This window comes from Mobula hypostoma, chromosome 14, assembly GCF_963921235.1.
Source record: "Mobula hypostoma chromosome 14, sMobHyp1.1, whole genome shotgun sequence".
Taxonomy (NCBI): domain Eukaryota; kingdom Metazoa; phylum Chordata; class Chondrichthyes; order Myliobatiformes; family Myliobatidae; genus Mobula; species Mobula hypostoma.
The window spans coordinates 56,717,653-56,735,885 of NC_086110.1; the positions used below are offsets into that span (position 1 = coordinate 56,717,653).

The window sequence follows — 18,233 nt, forward strand, 5'->3', positions numbered from 1 at the left end:
AGGTCCTTTGGCCACTATTATATTTGGGAGATTGTTTGTGTCTTCCCTAGTGAAGACAGATCCAAAGTACCTGTTCAACTCGTCTGCCATTTCCTTGTTCCCCATAATAAATTCACCGGCTTCTGTCTTCAAGGGCCCAATTTCGGTCTTAACTATTTTTTCCCTTTTCACATACCTAAAGAAGCTTTTACTATCCTCCTTTATATTCTTTGCTAGTTTACCTTCATACCTCATTTTTTCTCCACGTATTGCCTTTTTAGTTACCTTCTGTTTCTCTTTAAAAGTTTCCCAATCCTCCGGCTTCCCACTTGTCTTTGCTATGTTATACTTCTTCTCTTTTATTTTTATACTGTCCATTACTTCCCTTGGCAGCCACGGCCCCCCTTTACTCCCCTTAGGATCTTTCTTCCTCTTTGGAACGAACTGATCCCGCACCTTCTGCATTATTCCCAGAAACACTTGTCATTGCTGTTCCACTGTCATCCCTGCTAGGGTATTGTTCCATTGAACTTTGGCCAGCTCCTCCCTCATAGCACCATAGTTCCCTTTGTTCGACTGTAATACTGACACCTCTGAGTTTCCCTTCTCCCTCTCAAATTGTAGATTAAAGCTTATCATATTATGGTACAGTCACCGGATGCTGGGGGAAGTTGTTTAAGTGTAGTGTTATGCACAGAAGGTGTTGAGCCCATCAGGAGGCTGACACCTCTGAGTAATACTGACACCTCTGAGTTTCCCTTCTCCCTCTCAAATTGTAGATTAAAGCTTATCATATTATGGTACAGTCACCGGATGCTGGGGGAATTTGTTTAAGTGTAGTGTTATGCACAAAAGGTGTTGAGCCCATCAGGAGGCGAAGCCTTTTTGCTGTTAAGTTTCACCAGCTGCACTCAAACTGCTGTTCTTTATGATGCTGGTTTCCACACCCGGGCTCACCAACTGGCTGTTTATCGATATCCCAAGGATGTGGCCTGGAAGTCGTACGCACCTTCGGGGTTCCGAGGCTCTGCAGCACTGTGATTGAGCCGACTAAAGCATCGTGGGAGAAAATGGAAGATCGCTTACAGCGAATCAGCTGGCGGAGGGCTCCGTACTCGGATTGCCCGCCCTCTCTCTCAATGATGGCGGAGAGTTTGCTGCTGATCCTCGAATCGGAGAACTCAGGCGGTAAAAGGCAATGCGGCGGACTTTAACATCGCAATCAGCAAGTTGCTTTTTTTTTGTTTCATTAGTCGTCCTTCTCGGTGTGTGACACCTCTTTGCCCCATTATTATGGCGAGTGAGAGAGAGAGTCTGTGGCATATCGAATTTGTCAGGGTGAACGATTGGTTTTCATTGCAGATCATTTGGGGGCTTTGCTCTTGCTTGCTTGGTGGGTGGAGGACGCTGCTGCTTTTTGCTGAAATAAGTGTGGGAGGTAGAAGGGGAGGGTTGAAGCTTTGCCGCTGCTCGGGTGTGTGGGGGGGGGGAGAAGAAGGGGGCTTTGAGGTTCTAATGTTTTTACTGTCATTCATTCTTTGGGGTACTCTTCTGCTTTTTGTGAATGTCTGCAAAGAGCCAGAATTTAAGGTTGTATAATGTATACATTCTCCGTTATTAACTGGAACCAGTTGAACCTTATAGGAAGTAATGGCATGTGAACCCTGCTACAGCTGTCGTGCATCACACAGAATTGTGTTCTCCAGATAGCCATTCATATGTTGTACCTCGAGTTCTTGTAGGATTATGAATTGGTGAGTTCATGCAATGAATCATGGACACTTCTGCAATGAATCAAAAGCAGCTGCCAATAAATTAGAAGTGAAAAGCAAAGTGTTCACTTGAAATTTACAACCCCAAGAATTAAACTAAGCAGTTTGGCTAATAAAAAGGAGCCACTATGAGCCTCCTTTTTAAAACAAAAAAAATTAAGAGAAACAAGAATTGCTTACTTAGGCAGCAATCACATCAAAAAAATGGGAATGAAAAAGCTAGACACAAACAAGAGAAAGTCTGCAGATGCTGGAAATCCAAAGCAACACACACAAAATGATGGAGGAACTCAGCAGGCCAGGCAGAATGTATGGAAAAAAGTACATTTGACGTTTCGGGCCGAGACCCTTCGGCAGGACTGGCCTTCCTGTCAACTTAAACCAATCTCGCTGTTCTCCTCTAACCACTCGCATTAACAAGATGTTTTTACCTACAGAATTGCTGCTCACTGGATTTTTTTTTATGTTCGCATCATTCTCTTTTAACTGTAGAGACTGTTGTATGTGTGTGTGTAAGTCCCAAGAGATCAGCAGTTTCTGAAATACTCAAATTATCCCATCTTGCACCAACAATCATTCCACAGGCAAAGTCACTGAGATCACATTTCTTCTCTATTCTGATATTTGGTCTGAACAACAACTGAACCTCTTGACCATGTCTGCATGCTTTTATGCATTGAATTGCTGCCATATTATTGGCTGATTAGATATTTTCATTAATGAGCAGGTGTGCCTAATAAAGTTGCATGTGAGTGTATTTGTGGCTGTTTATGTCTGTGAAGGTGGATCTAAGCTTGCCTCCTGCCATCTGTTGTGGGCAAGTGGCACAATGCATCTGGTGGGATGATGGTGCCGGTACCTGCAACAGCCAAACCTTGGACCACACCCAACCCATTCATTGATAGATACAGTAGCAGATGAGGATCCCAAACTCCTTAGAGTTATTCATTGAGCACTGCAGTTTGCCACTTTAAAGCACAAGGACAAAAATCTGATTTAAACACAAGAGATTCTGAAGATGCTGGAAATCCAGAGTAACACACACAAAATACAGGAGAAACCCAGCAGGTCAGGCATCATCTATGGAGAAGAATAAACAGGGAAAATTTGGACTGTGACCCATCTTTATGATTGTTTATTCCTCTCCATAGATGCTGCCTGACCTTCTGAGTTCCTTCAGCATTTTGTGTGTGTTACTCAAGAATATGGCATGCTCACTTCCGGTGAGGCACGAGGCAAGATGGCAGCACGGCACTGAGTACTGACTATAACCCTCCTTTTTCAAGTTCTTTAGGGCTCATAGACTGTCTTAATATAAGATTGAGTTGGAGAAAGATCTAACTAAAGACATGACCTCAAAAAAAGATCCAAATTCAACCAGGAAACAAGATAGCAGCAGACAACACCAAGCTAGCGATTCATCTGCGGAAATAGCTATGCTAATTAAGCAAACAATGACAACGGAGATGTAATCATTGCAAGAAACGGTAGCCCACATGCTAAAGGAGTCGCTGAAAAAGGCTCTCGACCCCATACAGAGGCATATGGCAGAGAATGGCAACATTCTCCAGTTGTTAAAAGAGCAAGCAGACATTCATGCTAAAAAATTTAGCACAGACTTCAACAAGATAGACAACATTCAGGTTTGCTTACTCAAGAGGTTACTAACTCCTGTCTCGCGGAGGTGACTAAGATATGGAAGAAGCTAAAGGACTTGGAGGACAGATCCAGGAGAAACAATGTGCGGCTGGTCAACTTACCGACAGGCGCTGAGGGTGACAATCCAAGAGGTTACCTCCAGGAGATGCTGCCTAATTGAATTCCAGCGCTCAAGAATTCCCACAGCACTCCATTGGAGATCCATAGAGCACATAGGATCTTTTCCAACAACACCTCAAGACCACAGACCATTGTTTTTAGGCTTCTACGGTATACCAACTGACAGGCTATCCTGGAGCGCGTGAGGAAAGCCAAACCTACTTCCCAGATGGCACCCAGCTGCAGTTCTTCGCGGACTACGGTCCCAGTACGACGCAGGAACGGCAAGGATACAAGGAGATCCGTGCTAAGCTTCGACATAAGGGGATCGACTCGTTCCTCATATACCCAGCGATTTTGAGAGAATATCAAAGGGTTGAAGATGTTGTTTAACTCAGCAGAGGAAGTGAAAGAAGCTCTGAAATCATCGTCACTGGGCAATATGGAAGAAGACCCTGGGCAAAGTCCACACGCCCGTCAGGAGGAGATGGAACTGCATTAAGAGCTTGGACCAGCCTGCATGCGCAATCTGTCAGGCATGGGCAAGTTAACGTCCTGGGTGTGAAGTTTTCTGGTTATTCTTTTATTGGAAAGTCATTTGTTGAACTTTTGTATTTAGTTAATTAAGAGGCCAATTTGTTTCTGAGTATTGCAGGTCAGAGTTTTAAGGTAATGGCTCAGTTAACTTGTTAGTACAAGGATAATATGGTAAGGTGATATAAGTCTGCTTAGGTTTATACTTTTTATCTTATACTTTCTACAGCAATATTCAATATACGCAAATGTCATACTTCATCAAGAATGAAGCTGAAAAACAGCATTTTGCTCTGAATAACTTTAGTTGTACATGTTCATTATGGGTTATGTCTCCAGTAGACTTGTTTATGTTCCGGGGCGCCAGATAAGATGTCGCTGACGCCATCTCTAAGCAACGGTCTATTAAAGCAACAGTTTCTCGCAAGAGAGCTATTGGGGTCTTGATTATGTGTTATATTTGAGACGGAAATGGTTTTAATTATATAGGTTAACAGTTTGTCCAAGTTTTTTTTTCTTGTCTCTTTGATATGATTGTCTATGAGAACTGCGTTGCCTTTCTAATTTGTTGGTGCTAGAAGGGGGGGGAGTTAATGTTAATGTTCAGTGTCTGACATTGCTAAGTGACACTCACAGATGCTACAAAGTAAAGGGTTGAATAGGAGGGGTGAGGGGAGGGGGGGTGGGAAGGGGACAACTCAGGGCTCCACCACCAACTTACAACAACAGATCCAGAGGAAGATGAGCAACACAGATAAATTAGAATCTAATTTAAGAGATCTTTTGTTAAAATAGGAATGCTTTGTCTGTGTATGCACTACTATTCAGTTAGTTGGTGGAGGGGAGAGGGATAGGCGGGGAGGGAGTGGTGGAAGGGGGGATGGTGATGAAGGTTGGGGGGTGGCTGGGTTAAACCAGTGGTCCGGCCGGTACCAGGCCGCAAACCGTGTGCTACTGGGCCATGAGGAAACGATATGATCTGGTGATAGGGAACGATATGAGTCAGTTGCACCTTTCCTCATTCCCTGTCACACCCACTGCTAACACCCTCCGTCGACCGGTCCGCAAGAATATTGTCAATATTAAACCGGTCTGCGGTGCAAACAAGGTTGGGGGCCCCTGGGTTAAACAGTCAAAATGTAATTGGCAGCTGGTTGTATTGAATGTAATTTGTTGGTGTTGCAATAAAAAATTAGTGATAAAAAAAGAATATGGCACGCTGTCATAGTGAATTCTCAATAGCGAACTCATTGCAATCTGTGGGTGGCACTGGTTCACCAGTCCTCCAAATTCCATTTGTAAGCCATTGGCAGGAGTGAACATACTAGTCTCAAGAGGGAATATGGGTAGCATAGTAGTATATTATAGTACCAGTGATCAGAATATCAGGGTTCACTTCCCACCACTGTCTGTAAGGAGTTCTTCCATGACGGTGTCGGTTTCCTGCAGGTGCTCCAATTCCAGAAAGATGTACAAGTTAGGATTGGTAAGTTGTAAACATGCTGTGTTGGTGCTGGATCAACGGTGATGCTTACTGGCTGCCTCCAGCACATGGCAGGCAATGACATCTCTCTTGAGTGCATCACTGATTCGTAAACATCTGCCACCCAGCATCATCTGTTACTGGGATATTCCCCACGCAGTCTGGAATGTAGCACCAGGGTAATCTTCTGGAATTGGTACTCTTGCCCGCCTTTGTTGGATCAGTCTGTGCAAAAACTTCTCTTTTTGAGTGATCTGCGGATGGGATGGGATGGCTGTCCTGCAACAAACAACAGAGGTTAATGTTTGTGACTCTCTTTCAGCTTCTTATCAGGAGTATGTCCATGACATGCTTGCTTTGTCCGGAAGGAGCTTCTTTCTGTTAATGCCCAAATGACAAGGACACATTTTTCTTTTGTTTAAACAACTTTACTTTCAATGTTTCCTTTCAATACCTGAGGGCTGCCATCTTTACATCCCATAATTCCTCTCCCACCACATGTGCACACGCGTAACAGGGAGTGTACGCATGCCTACTAAATACTTGCATAGTGCAAATGAACAGAACTCAACAATCTCCCATTCTTTTTATGTATATATCAAAAATTTTAATTTGAAAAAATTCAGACAACTCAAATATCCAAACAATTCAAATGTCCATTAGGATATGGGAATAGTTTTAACCCTTGAAGTTAATACAATTCTTAAGGTACTAAATGCGTTCACTAAATGCCTTTAACTTCCCTAATATTGATTGGCACCTGATTAGTTCCAAGGGTTTAGATGGGGCAGAATTTGTAAGTGTGTCCTGGATGGATTCCTGTCACAGTATGTGGACAGGCCGACCAGGGGGAATGCCATACTAGATCCAGTACTAGGTAATGAACCGGGTCAGGTCACAGATCTCTCAGTGGGTGAGCATCTGGGGGACAGTGACCACCGCTCCCTGGCCTTTATAATTATCATGGAAAAGGATAGAATCAAAGAGGACAGGAACATTTTTAATTGGGGAAAGGCAAATTATGAGGCTATAAGGCTAGAACTTGTGGGTGTGAATTGGGATGATGTTTTTGCAGGGAAATGTACTATGGACATGTGTTCGATGTTTAGAGATCTCTTGCGGGATGTTAGGGATAAATTTGTCCCGGTGAGGAAGATAAAGAATGCTAGGGTGAAGGAACCATGGGTGACAAGTGAGGTGGAAAATCTAGTCAGGTGGAAGAAGGCAGCATACATGAGGTTTAGGAAGCAAGGATCAGATGGGTCTATTGAGGAATATAGGGAAGCAAGAAAGGAGCTTAAGAAGGGGCTGAGAAGAGCAAGTAGGAGGCATGAGAAGGCCTTGGCGAGTAGGGTAAAGGAAAACCCCAAGGCATTCTTCAATTATGTGAAGAAAAAAAGGATGACAGGAGTGAAGGTAGGACCGATTAGAGATAAAGGTGGGAAGATGTGCCTGGAGGCTGTGGAAGTAAGCGAGGTCCTCAATGAATACTTCTCTTCGGTATTCACCAATGAGAGGGAACTTGATGGTGGTGAGGACAATATGAGTGAGGTTGATGTTCTGGAGCATGTTGATATTAAGGGAGAGGAGGTATTGGAGTTTTTAAAATACATTAGGACGGATAAGTCCCTGGGGCCTGACGGAATATTCCCCAGGCTGCTCCACGAGGCGAGAGAAGAGATTGCTGAGCCTCTGGCTAGGATCTTTATGTCCTCGTTGTCCACGGGAATGGTACTAGAGGATTGGAGGGAGGCGAATGTTGTTCCTTTGTTCAAAAAAGGTAGTAAGGATAGTCTGGTTAATTATAGACCAGTGAGCCTTACGTCTATGGTGGGAAAGCTGTTGGAAAAGATTCTTAGAGATAGGATCTATAGGCATTTAGAGAATCATGGTCTGATCAGGGACAGTCAGCATGGCTTTGTGAAGGGCAGATCGTGTCTAACAAGCCTGATAGAGTTCTTTGAGGAGGTGACCTGGCATATAGATGATGGTAGTGCAGTGGATATGATCTATATGGATTTTAGTAAGGCATTTGACAAGGTTCCACATGGTAGGCTTATTCAGAAAGTTAGAAGGCATGGGATCCAGGGAAGTTTGGCCAGGTGGATTCAGAATTGGCTTGCCTGCAGAAGGCAGAGGGTGGTGGTGGAGGGAGTACATTCAGATTGGAGGATTATGACTAGTGGTGTCCCACAAGGATCTGTTCTGGGACCTCTACTTTTCGTGATTTTTATTAACGACCTGGATGTGGGGGTAGAAGGGTGGGTTGGCAAGTTTGCAGACAACACAAAGGTTGGTGGTGTTGTAGATAGTGTAGAGGATTGTCAAAGATTGCAGAGAGACATTGATAGGATGCAGAAGTGGGCTGAGAAGTGGCAGATGGAGTTCAACCTGGAGAAGTGTGAGGTGGTACACTTTGGAAGGACAAACTCCAAGGCAGAGTAAATGGCAGGATACTTGGTAGTGTGGAGGAGCAGAAGGATCTCGGGGTACATATCCACAGATCCCTGAAAGTTGCCTCACGGGTGGATAGGGTAGTTAAGAAAACTTATGGGGTGTTAGCTTTCATAAGTCGAGGGATAGAGTTTAAGAGTCGCGATATAATGATGCAGCTCTATAAAACTCTGGTTAGGCCACACATGGAGTACTGTGTCCAGTTCTGGTCACCTCACTATAGGAAGGATGTGGAAGCATTGGAAAGGGTACAGATGAGATTTACCAGGATGCTGCCTGGTTTAGAAAGTATGCATTATGATCAGAGATTAAGGGAGCTAGGGCTTTACTCTTTGGAGAGAAGGAGGATGAGAGGAGACATGATAGAGGTGTACAAGATAATAAGAGGAATACATAGAGTGGATAGCCAGCGCCTCTTCCCCAAGGCACCACTGCTCAATACAAGAGGACATGGATTTAAGGTAAGGTGTGGGAAGTTCAAGGGGGATATTAGAGGAAGGTTTTTTACTCAGAGAGTGGTTGGTGCGTGGAACGCACTGCCTGAGTCAGTGGTGGAGGCAGATACACTAGTGAAGTTTAAGAGACTACTAGACAGGTATGTGGAGGAATCTAAGGTGGGGCTTATATGGGAGGCAGGGTTTGAGGGGTGGCACAACATTGTGGGCTGAAGGGCCTGTGCTGTGCTGTACTATTCAATGTTCTATGTTCTATGTTAACAACACTAGAGCTGGAGCCCCTTCCTTTGTGAGACAGTCAGGTAATTGTTCCTTTGTAGTTGACCATAACACGTGATGAATTTTTTGTGCTTGGACAAGTTTTTTGATACTGCTTATCCTAGGCTGCAGAAGGACTTAGACAGATTAGCCGAATGCCCAAGAGAGTGGCAAATAAAATACCATATTGGAAAATGCATGGTCGTGCACTTTGGTAGTAGAAATAAATATGCAGACTATATTCTAAACAGGGAGAAAATCCAAAAATCTGAGATGCAAAGGGACTTGGGAGTCCTTGAGCAGAACACCTTAAAGGTTGACTTGCAGTTTGAGTCAGTGGTGAAGAAGGCAAATGCAATGTTGACATTAATTTCAAGAGGTATTGAATACAACAGCAGGGATGTGATGCTTAAAAAGGCACTGGTAAGGCTTCATCTTGAGTATTGTGAACAGATTTTGTCTCCTCATCTAACAAAAAATGTGCTGGCATTGGAGAGGGTTCAGAGGAGGTACACAAAGATGATTCTGGGAATGAAAGGGTTATGATACGAGGAATGTTTGATAGCTCTGGGTCTGTACTCGCTGGAAATTAGAAGGATGAGGGGGGAATCTCATTGAGACCTTTTGAATGTTGAAATGCCTAGACAGAGTAGATGTGGAAAGGATATTACCCATGGTGGGGGAGTCTAGTACAAAGGGGTACAGCCTTAGATAGAGAGGCATTCATTTAAAACAAGGATATTTCTTTAGTCAGAGGGTGGTGAGTTTGAGGAATGTATTTTATTTATTTCAAAATATACTTTATTCAAAAATAAAATTATGTACAATAAACCATTCAATGACTCTCAATCCTTTACAGGTGTTTCCATTAGGGGCTTGCTCTGGAGGCCAGGTCGTTGGGTGTATTTAAGGCAGAGATTGATATGTTCTTGATTGGAAACAACATCAAATTTATGGGAAGGAGGCCGGGGAATAGATCTGTGGATGGGGAAAAAAAGGATCTGCCATGGTTGAGTGGCAGAGCAGACTCGATGGGCCAAATGGCATAATTCTACTCCTCTGTTTTATGGTCTTATGGTCTTGTAGTGCCTTCTGCAGCAGGTGAGCTGTCAACCAGTGCAGAGGGAAGGTTTGGATTTTGGCTGAACACCAATTGAGACGGGAGCTATAGCCATGTACATGTGCATGGTATTCTTCACCATAAGGGCCTAGTCCAGGACTGTGATCCAATCACAACCATTGCTTTTCTTTACATTCAGCATTATTTCAGTAAGCGTTTGATTGTGCCTCTCCAGAAATCCATTACTCCAAAGACAATATGCCGCTGTTGTCTTAGTTTCAATGTTAAAGTTTTCTGCCATATCTCCGAATTCATCATTATTAAATTCAGCACGATTATCACTGAATACTTTACAAGGTGGGCCATGCATACTTATCCAGGACTGGATGAAGGTATCACCATTACTGAGGGTCTCTTTGTGCTTACGATGCCACTTGCTCTGAAATGTGTGAACTCATCAATAATGTGGAGTACCACAGTCCTTGCTCCAGTTCATGAAGGCCTACGGCTACTGTTTTATTGTACTCAGATGCTCGTGGCAGACCAACTGCAGGCTTGAGCTTGAGCTTTCAAAGCTTTTGGCATGTCTCACAGCGGACAATTATCTGCTTTAGAATAGAAGAATAATTAGCATCTTTGTTCTCTGAACTCCTGAGCAGTTTCTGAAGTCTATCAATTGAAGCATGTCCAAACTGCTTGTGAAGTTGAAGCAACCCTTTGCATTTCTCCTCCATTGTATGTTTTGTGTAACAATTAGTACTCCATTCTCACATTGGTCATCGACTAGAATGTTCACACAGTAATGTCCAGAGCTGGTGAACTCAAGAGACACTGGCTGTTGAAACATCATTGCTTGGTCACTCTCCATATCTAGTACTGCTCTTGCTTTTTTTTAACATAGAAACATAGAAAACCTACAGCACAATACAGGCCCTTCGGCCCACAGAGTTGTCCCTACCTTAGAAATTTTTAGGCTTACCTATAGCCCTCTATTTTACTAAGCTCCATGTACCTACCTAAAAGTCTCCTAAAAGACCCTATCGTGTCCGCCTCCACCACTGTTGCTGGCAGCCCGTTCCACGCACTCACCACTCTCTGAGTAAAAAACTTATCCCTGACATCTCCTCTGTACCTACTGCCCAGCACCTTAAACCTGTATCCTCTTGTGGCAACCATTTCAGCCCTGGGAAAAAGCCTCTGACTATCCACACGATCAATGCCTCTCATCATCTTATACACCTCTATCAGGTCACCTCTCATCCTCTGTCGCTCCAAGGAGAAAAGGCTGAGTTCACTCAACCTATTCTCATAAGACTTACTCCCCAATCCAGGCAACATCCTTATAAATCTCCTCTGCACCCTTTCTGTGGCTTCCACATCCTTCCTCTAGTGAGGCGACCAAAACTGAGCACAGTACTCCAAGTGTGGTCTGACCAGGGTCCTATATAGCTGCAACATTACCTCTCGGCTCCTAAATTGAATTCCACAATTGATGAAGGCCAATACACCGTATGCCTTCTTAACCACAGCATCAACTTGCGCACCTGCTTTGAATGTCCTATGGACTCAGACACTGACTCTGATCCTCCACACTGCCAAGAGTCTTACCATTAATGCTATATTCTGCCATCATACTTGACCTACCAAAATGAAGCACTTCACACTTATCTGGATTGAACTACATCTGCCACTCCTCAGCCCAGTTTTCCATCCTATCAATGTCCTGCTGTAACTTCTGGCAGCCCTCCACACTATCCACAACACCTCCAACCTTTGTGTCATCAGCAAACATACTAACCTATCCCTCCACTTCCTTATCCAGGTCATTCATAAAAATCACAAAAAGTAAGGGTCCCAAACCAGATCCCTGAGGCACACCACTGGTCACCGACCTCCATGCAGAATATGACCCATCTACAACCACTCTTTGACTTCTGTGGACAAGCCAGTTCTGGATCCACAAAGCAATGTCCCCTTGGATACCATGCCTCCTTACTTTCTCAATAAGCCTGGCATGGGGTACCTTATCAAATGCCTTGCTGAAATCCATATACATTACATCTACTGCTCCTCCTTCATTAATGTGTTCAGTCACATCCTCAAAAAAATTCAAGCAGGTGCATAAGTCACAACCTGCCCTTGACAAAGCCACACTCACTACTCCTAATCATATTTTACCTCTCCAAATGTTCATAAATCCTGCCTCTCAGGATCTTCTTCAACAACTTACCAACCACTGAGGTAAGACTCACTGGTCTATAATTTCCCAGGCTGTCTCTACTCCCTTTCCTGAATAAAGGAACAACATCCGCTATGCTCCAATCCTCCGGAACCTCTCCCGTCCCCATTGATAATGCAAAGATCAACGCCAGAGGCTCAGCAATCTCCTTCCTCGCCTCCCACAGTAGCCTGGGGTACATCTCATCTGGTCCCAGTGATTTATCCAACTTGATGGTTTCGAAAATCTCCAGCACATCCTCTTTCTTAATATCTACATGCTCAAGCTTTTCAGTCTGCTGCAAGTCATCACTACAATCACCAAGATCCTTTTCCATAGTGAATACTGAAGTATTCATTAAGTACCTCTGCTATTTCCTCCGGTTCCATATATACGTTCCCACTGTCAGACTTGATAGATCCTGTTCTTGCATGTCTTATCCTCTTGCTCTTCACATACTTGTAGAATGCCTTGGGGTTTTCCTTAATCCTGCCCACCGAGGCCTTCTCATGGCCCCTTCTGGCCTAATTTCCTTCTTAAGCTCCTTCCTATTAGCCTTATAATCTTCTAGATCTCTAACATTACCTACCTCTCTGAACCTTTTGTAAGCTTTTCTTTTCTTCTTGGCTAGATTTATTACAGCCTTTGTACACCACAGTCCTGTACCCCACCATAACTTCCCTGTCTCATTGGAACACACCTATGCAGAACTCCACACAAATATCCCCTGAATATTTGCCACTTTTCTTCTGTACCTTTCCCTGAGAACATCTGTTTCCAGTTAAGCCTCCAATTTCCTGCCTGATAGCCTCATTATTCCCCTTATTCCAATTAAATGCTTTTCTAACTTGTCAGTTCCTATCTCTCTCCAATGCTATTGTAAAGGAGATAGAGTTATGATCACTATCTCCAAAATGCTTTAGGGAAGATTTAATCAAGTAATGGAATGTTCACTGGTACCACCTCTGTTTCAGTGTAACATTTTGCCTTATTTTTGCAAGAATTTTCGCTCTTTTGGTGGAATGTACAATTTTTTTCATCTCCAGATTTGAATGCTTTGAAACTAGATGTATCTATGCTCACCAGTTTCTGCACGTCATTCTGGTTTCGTTCACCTACATAGCTTTCAAGCCATTTTTTTCTATCATCAAAATCTCTGCCTCAGATATCTCTGTATTAGTGAATGATTCCTTTGCTAACAATGTAACATGGTGGCACTCTTCTATATCTTCAGATTTGTTATCTTCTTCAGTTAGCTAAACTTGTTTGGTTCTGTGGAGACAGCTTCTTATCCAGTGGTGAATACTTTGACGAGCTTCCCATTTCGATCTCCTACCATACTTGTTTATTGGATTTGTGCCAGGTAATGGGACCCTTGTCTGGTCCTTCTGGGATCTATGCTTGCTATACTCTTGTTTTTCTGCTCAGTGAAATATGCAGTTTCCTGACTTAAACTAATTCTGACTGTTGCCTTAGTAACCTTTTCTCGAAAGTCCTCTTCAGTACTGATTTCATAGATGCAAATATAAGTTCTGTGCATGCTGTTAATGTGAGCTGCCTGTCTAGATATGCAGTATCCAACAATTTAAAAGCTAATACAGCGTCAGGAAGTTCCATTTTGTATTCACAAATGCGAGTGCATTTTGTTCAAAATCAATAATATAATCAGCCATATTTTTAGAATTATCTCCATAAATTTTGTCAAGTCTGAATATGCCTCATAAATCCAATCCTTTTCTTCCTTAAAAAAAAGTCGTGTATTTATTAGCATATTCATAAGACCAGAAGACCATAAGACAAAGGAGCAGAAGTCGGCCATTTGGCCCATCGAGTCTGCTCCGCCATTTTATCATGAGCTGATCCATTCTCCCATTTAGTCCCACTCCCCCGCCTTCTCACCATAACCTTTAATGCCCAGGCTACTCAGATATCTATCAGTCTCTGCCTTAAATACACCCAATGACTTGGCCTCCACTGCTGCCCGTGGCAACAAATTCCATAGATTCACCACCCTCTTAAATAGCGGAGTGACATTTGCAATCTTCCAGTCCTCCAGTCCATGCCAGAATCTATCAACTTTTGAAAGATCATCGCGAATGCCTCTGCAATCTTCACAGCTACTTCCTTCAGAACACGAGGGTGCATTCCGTCTGGTCCGGGAGATTTATCTACCTTTAGACTATTCAGCTTCCTAAGTACTTTCTCTGTCATAATTGTGACTGTGCACACTTCTCTTCCCTGCCACCCTTGAGTGTCCAGTATACTGCTGATGTCTTCCTCAGTGAAGACTGATGCAAAATACTCGTTCAGTTCCTCCGCGATCTCCTTATCTCTCATTACAATTTCTCTAGCATCATTTTCTATTGGTCCTATATCTACTCTCACCTGTCTTTTACTCTTTATATACTTGAAAAAGCTTTTACTATCCTCTTTGATATTATTTGCTGGCTTCCTTTCATAGTTAATCTTTTCCCTCTTAATGACCTTCTTAGTTTCCTTTTGTAAGCTTTTAAAAGCTTCCTAATCCTCTGGCTTCCGACTAATTTTTGCTTCCTTGTATGCCCTCTCCTTTGCTTTAACTTTGGCTTTCACTTATCTTGTCAGCCACAGTTGCATCCTTTTTCCATTTGAAAATTTCTTCTTTTTTGGAATATATCTGACTTGTACCTTCCTCACTTCTTGCATAAACTCCAGCCGCTGCTGCTCTGCTGTTCTTCCCGCCAGTGTCCCTTTCTAGTCAACTTTGGCCAGTTCCTCTCTCATGCCACTATAATTTCCTTTACTCCACTGAAATACCAGCACATCGGGTTTCGGCTTCTCTTTCTCAAATTTCACAGTGAACTCAGTCGTGGTATGATCACTGCCTCCTAAGGGTTCCTTCACCTCAATCTCTCTAATCACCTCCGGTTCATTACACAATACCCAATCCAGTACAGCCGGTCCCCTAGTGGGCTCAACAACAAGCTGTTCTAAAAAGCCATCTCGCAGACATGCTACAAATTCTCTCTCTTGAGATCCAGTGCTGACCTGTTTTTCCCAATCCACTTGCATGTTAAAATCCTCCACAAAGATCATAACACTGCCCTTCTGACAAGCCTTTTCTATTTCCTGTTGTAATTTGTACTCCACATCACTGCAGCTGTTAGGAGGCCTGTATATAACTGCCATCAGGGTTCTTTTACCCCTGCAATTTCTTAGCTCAACCCATAAAGATTCTGCACCTTCCGATCCTATGTCACCTCTTTCTAATGATTTCTTACCAATAAAGCCACGCCACCCCCTCTGCCTACCTTCCTATCCTTCCGATACACCGTGTATCCTTGGACATTCAGTTCCCAGAGACATGCATCCTTTAGCCATGTCTCAGTGATGGCCACAATATCATACCTGCCAATCTGTAGCAGTACGACAAGATCATCCACCTTATTCCTTATGCTGCGTGCATTTAAGTATAACGCCTTAAGACCAGTATTTGGCACTTTTTGCTTTGATTGCACTGCAACTTTATTGCACTGCAACTCATCCCAATGGCTACAAATTTGCCCCATCACCTGCCTGTCTTCAACAGATAAATAGCTGGAGAGTCTCATAGTCTATTTATATTCTTATACTCTATGTATTCATACCGTCATCTTCGTTCGTCTTCCACAGAAATTCCCATCGCAGTCTCTCTCATTCTTCCTAAAAGCAACGCTTACTTCATCTTCTCCAGATCCATGACACGAGTCTATATTCCAATTTCATTTTTCCAGCTTTGTTCACATCAAATGCTGACAGGATCCTATAACTGGAAACCATCCTCTGCTACCATTGTTAGTGCTCGAACAACAAGGACTTGTTTTTCTTTTGTTTGAACAACTTTACTTTCAACATCTCCCTTCAATACCTGAGGGCTGCCCCTTTACATCCCATAATTTCTCTCCCTCCACATGCGTGCACACTCATAACAGGGAGAGTGCGCATGTGTGCTAAATACTTACGTAGTCCAAATGAACATAACTCAACACTTTCTCCTCTGTCTTCACTAGAGTAAATGTCTCTACCATCCAGGTATAAACAGACTTGAACAAGTTCTCTTAATCTAAGCACTCCTTTCAGGTGAGACAACAGTTTATATACACCACCTCCAACTTCATTTAGTGCATTTTGTGCTACATCAGCAAGACCAAGCACATAATGGATGACCGTTTCTCAACATCCTCAGGTAGACCAATTATACATAAGTTCTGTCTTCTGGATCGATTTTCAAGATCAATAATCTTGGATTTAAGACTCTCCAGCTGTTTATCTGTCGAAGAAACCTTTAGTTCCAAGCTCTCAATTTTTTGATCTCTTTTCCGTGCTTCCTCCTCCAATTTGGTAATTTTGTTTTGTTGCCATTTAACTTCATGGTCAAGAAAAATAATAGAATCCATAATTAACTTAATCTCTTCTCTCACACTTCAACATATTTCTTCAGATTGTTCACGAAACAGATTCAACATTATATCACAGGTTAATTCAGGTTGTTTAGGATCAGGTTTCTTTTTCCTGTTGCCATCGGCGTCTTTTACAGATTTAGGGTCTCGAAGTTTAGGTCTTGTACTTGTTTCTTTACTCATATCTTCAAAGTTCAGAATCCAAACTTACAAAAAAGAAAAAAGAAAAAAATAATTCTATTGTAAGAGTCTTTTAGTCTAGATGAAGGTAGATTAAATAGAGGTGCTCATGGATATAAAATGAAACGGTAATGGAGCGAAGCCAAGAAGTAACCTCACTCCATGAGCACCTCCTGGAGAATCCGACCATTTCACTGAAAAACCATGCTCAGTCCACAATGGCTCCCAGTTGCCTATAACCTCCTATTTTCACACTAACCTGCCTATTCTTATCTGCTGCCAGGATAGAGCCCTAACCAAACTGGGAGAGCAACACCTAAAATACTGCCTGGATAGTGTAGCCCTATGGTATAAAGATTGACTTTTCCAATTTTAGGTAAGCCTTTCAGATATCCCACCTCTCCCAGGAGTTCCAGGAGTCTCCCGCAAATTGATAGTGGCTCCCTGATGCCTGCAAATTATATACAATATCCCGGAAATCGATTTTTTAAGAGAGGAGGAGGGAGAGGGAAAAGAAAGAAAGAAAATGAATAAATCCTGCTTGATCTCTCTTTGTGCTAGGTAGACCTATCAGTTTTCTCTGTGGGTGGGCTTTACAGTCGACCTCTCTCTCTCTTCCATATTTCATCAGTTCAGTTACTGCCGTCTGTAATGACGCTGAAATCATTCGGACAACTATCTGTGATGAAGTACAAAAGCTTGGTGAAGAAATTCCCAAGGCTGGTGGTGACAACCTGACTACGTGAGGCTGTCCTATATGGGCAGGGCGTGTTGGCATCTTAAAGGGGATTAGAGCAGGGTTTAAATTGGAGGGAAATTCCAAAATCGTCTGCTAAGATATCTTTAAATATGCACTCGCAGCAGGCAAATACTTAGGGTTTTTTTTTCCTGAAACACTTCCACTTGCAGGTACATCAAAGCTCACGATGGGCTGGGTTTAAGCGCAGCCGTTTTCAGAAGAAAAAAACGATTTTAATAAACACCCGGCTCCCACTAGGGTCTCGTCATTAGGAGGCTGAACTGTTAACCTATGCTGCGCACTTTATATGCATTTTGAATTACACTTTATTAAATAATATGGTAATATATTATTTTATGTGATGTGCGTGATATATGTATTGTGGCTACACCGTGGTCCGGACAGAGGTTGTTTTGTTTGTGGACAATCAGCCAGATGACAATAAACTGGAACTTGAAGATACAGAACTTCTAAATCACTCATTTAAAATCCCCCATTTCTACGTAAAAAAGTAAGTTCTGATCCCGACTATTGCAGGCAATGTGTGTGTGTGTGTGTGTGAGACTACGGATGTATATGTGATCGGATGTTGTCCGAATGGACATTAAGCGGCGCACACCTGTAATAAGGATACACCTTATGCTTTTATTTCTTTTAAGGACCACAACATATTAGGGAGGCTAAGCACAGGGAAGGCTGTTCAAGTATTTCGCAGTTCTTTTCAGCGGAAAACCAAAGTCTGACAGAGAAGGTAACTAGAGCTGAGGTGTACTTTACATCTTTCATCATTGAGTATAACCTGCCATTCCAGGTGTGTAAGCACACAGGCAAGCTATTCAGGAAAATATTTCCTGATTCAGAAATAGCAAAAAACTATGCCAGCTCATCAACCAAGACAGCAGCTATTGTGAACATGGCACATTAA

General features: G+C 42.8%; 1 protein-coding gene across 4 annotated transcripts in view; it reads left to right on the forward strand.

Annotated features, from left to right (window-relative positions):
* The first annotated feature begins 1,027 nt into the window (after nucleotides 1-1,027).
* LOC134356311 (uncharacterized phosphotransferase YvkC-like) overlaps nucleotides 1,028-18,233 on the forward strand; it is a 233,257-nt gene continuing 216,051 nt past the window's right edge. For 2 of the 4 annotated variants that reach the window (XM_063067181.1, XM_063067182.1), the window contains exon 1: nucleotides 7,923-18,059. The gene's annotated coding sequence lies outside the window, so the exon portion shown is untranslated. Of the gene's footprint in view, nucleotides 1,168-1,226; nucleotides 1,245-7,922; nucleotides 18,060-18,233 lie in introns of those variants that run through there. The other 2 variants (XM_063067179.1, XM_063067180.1) reach the window with 2 other exon arrangements.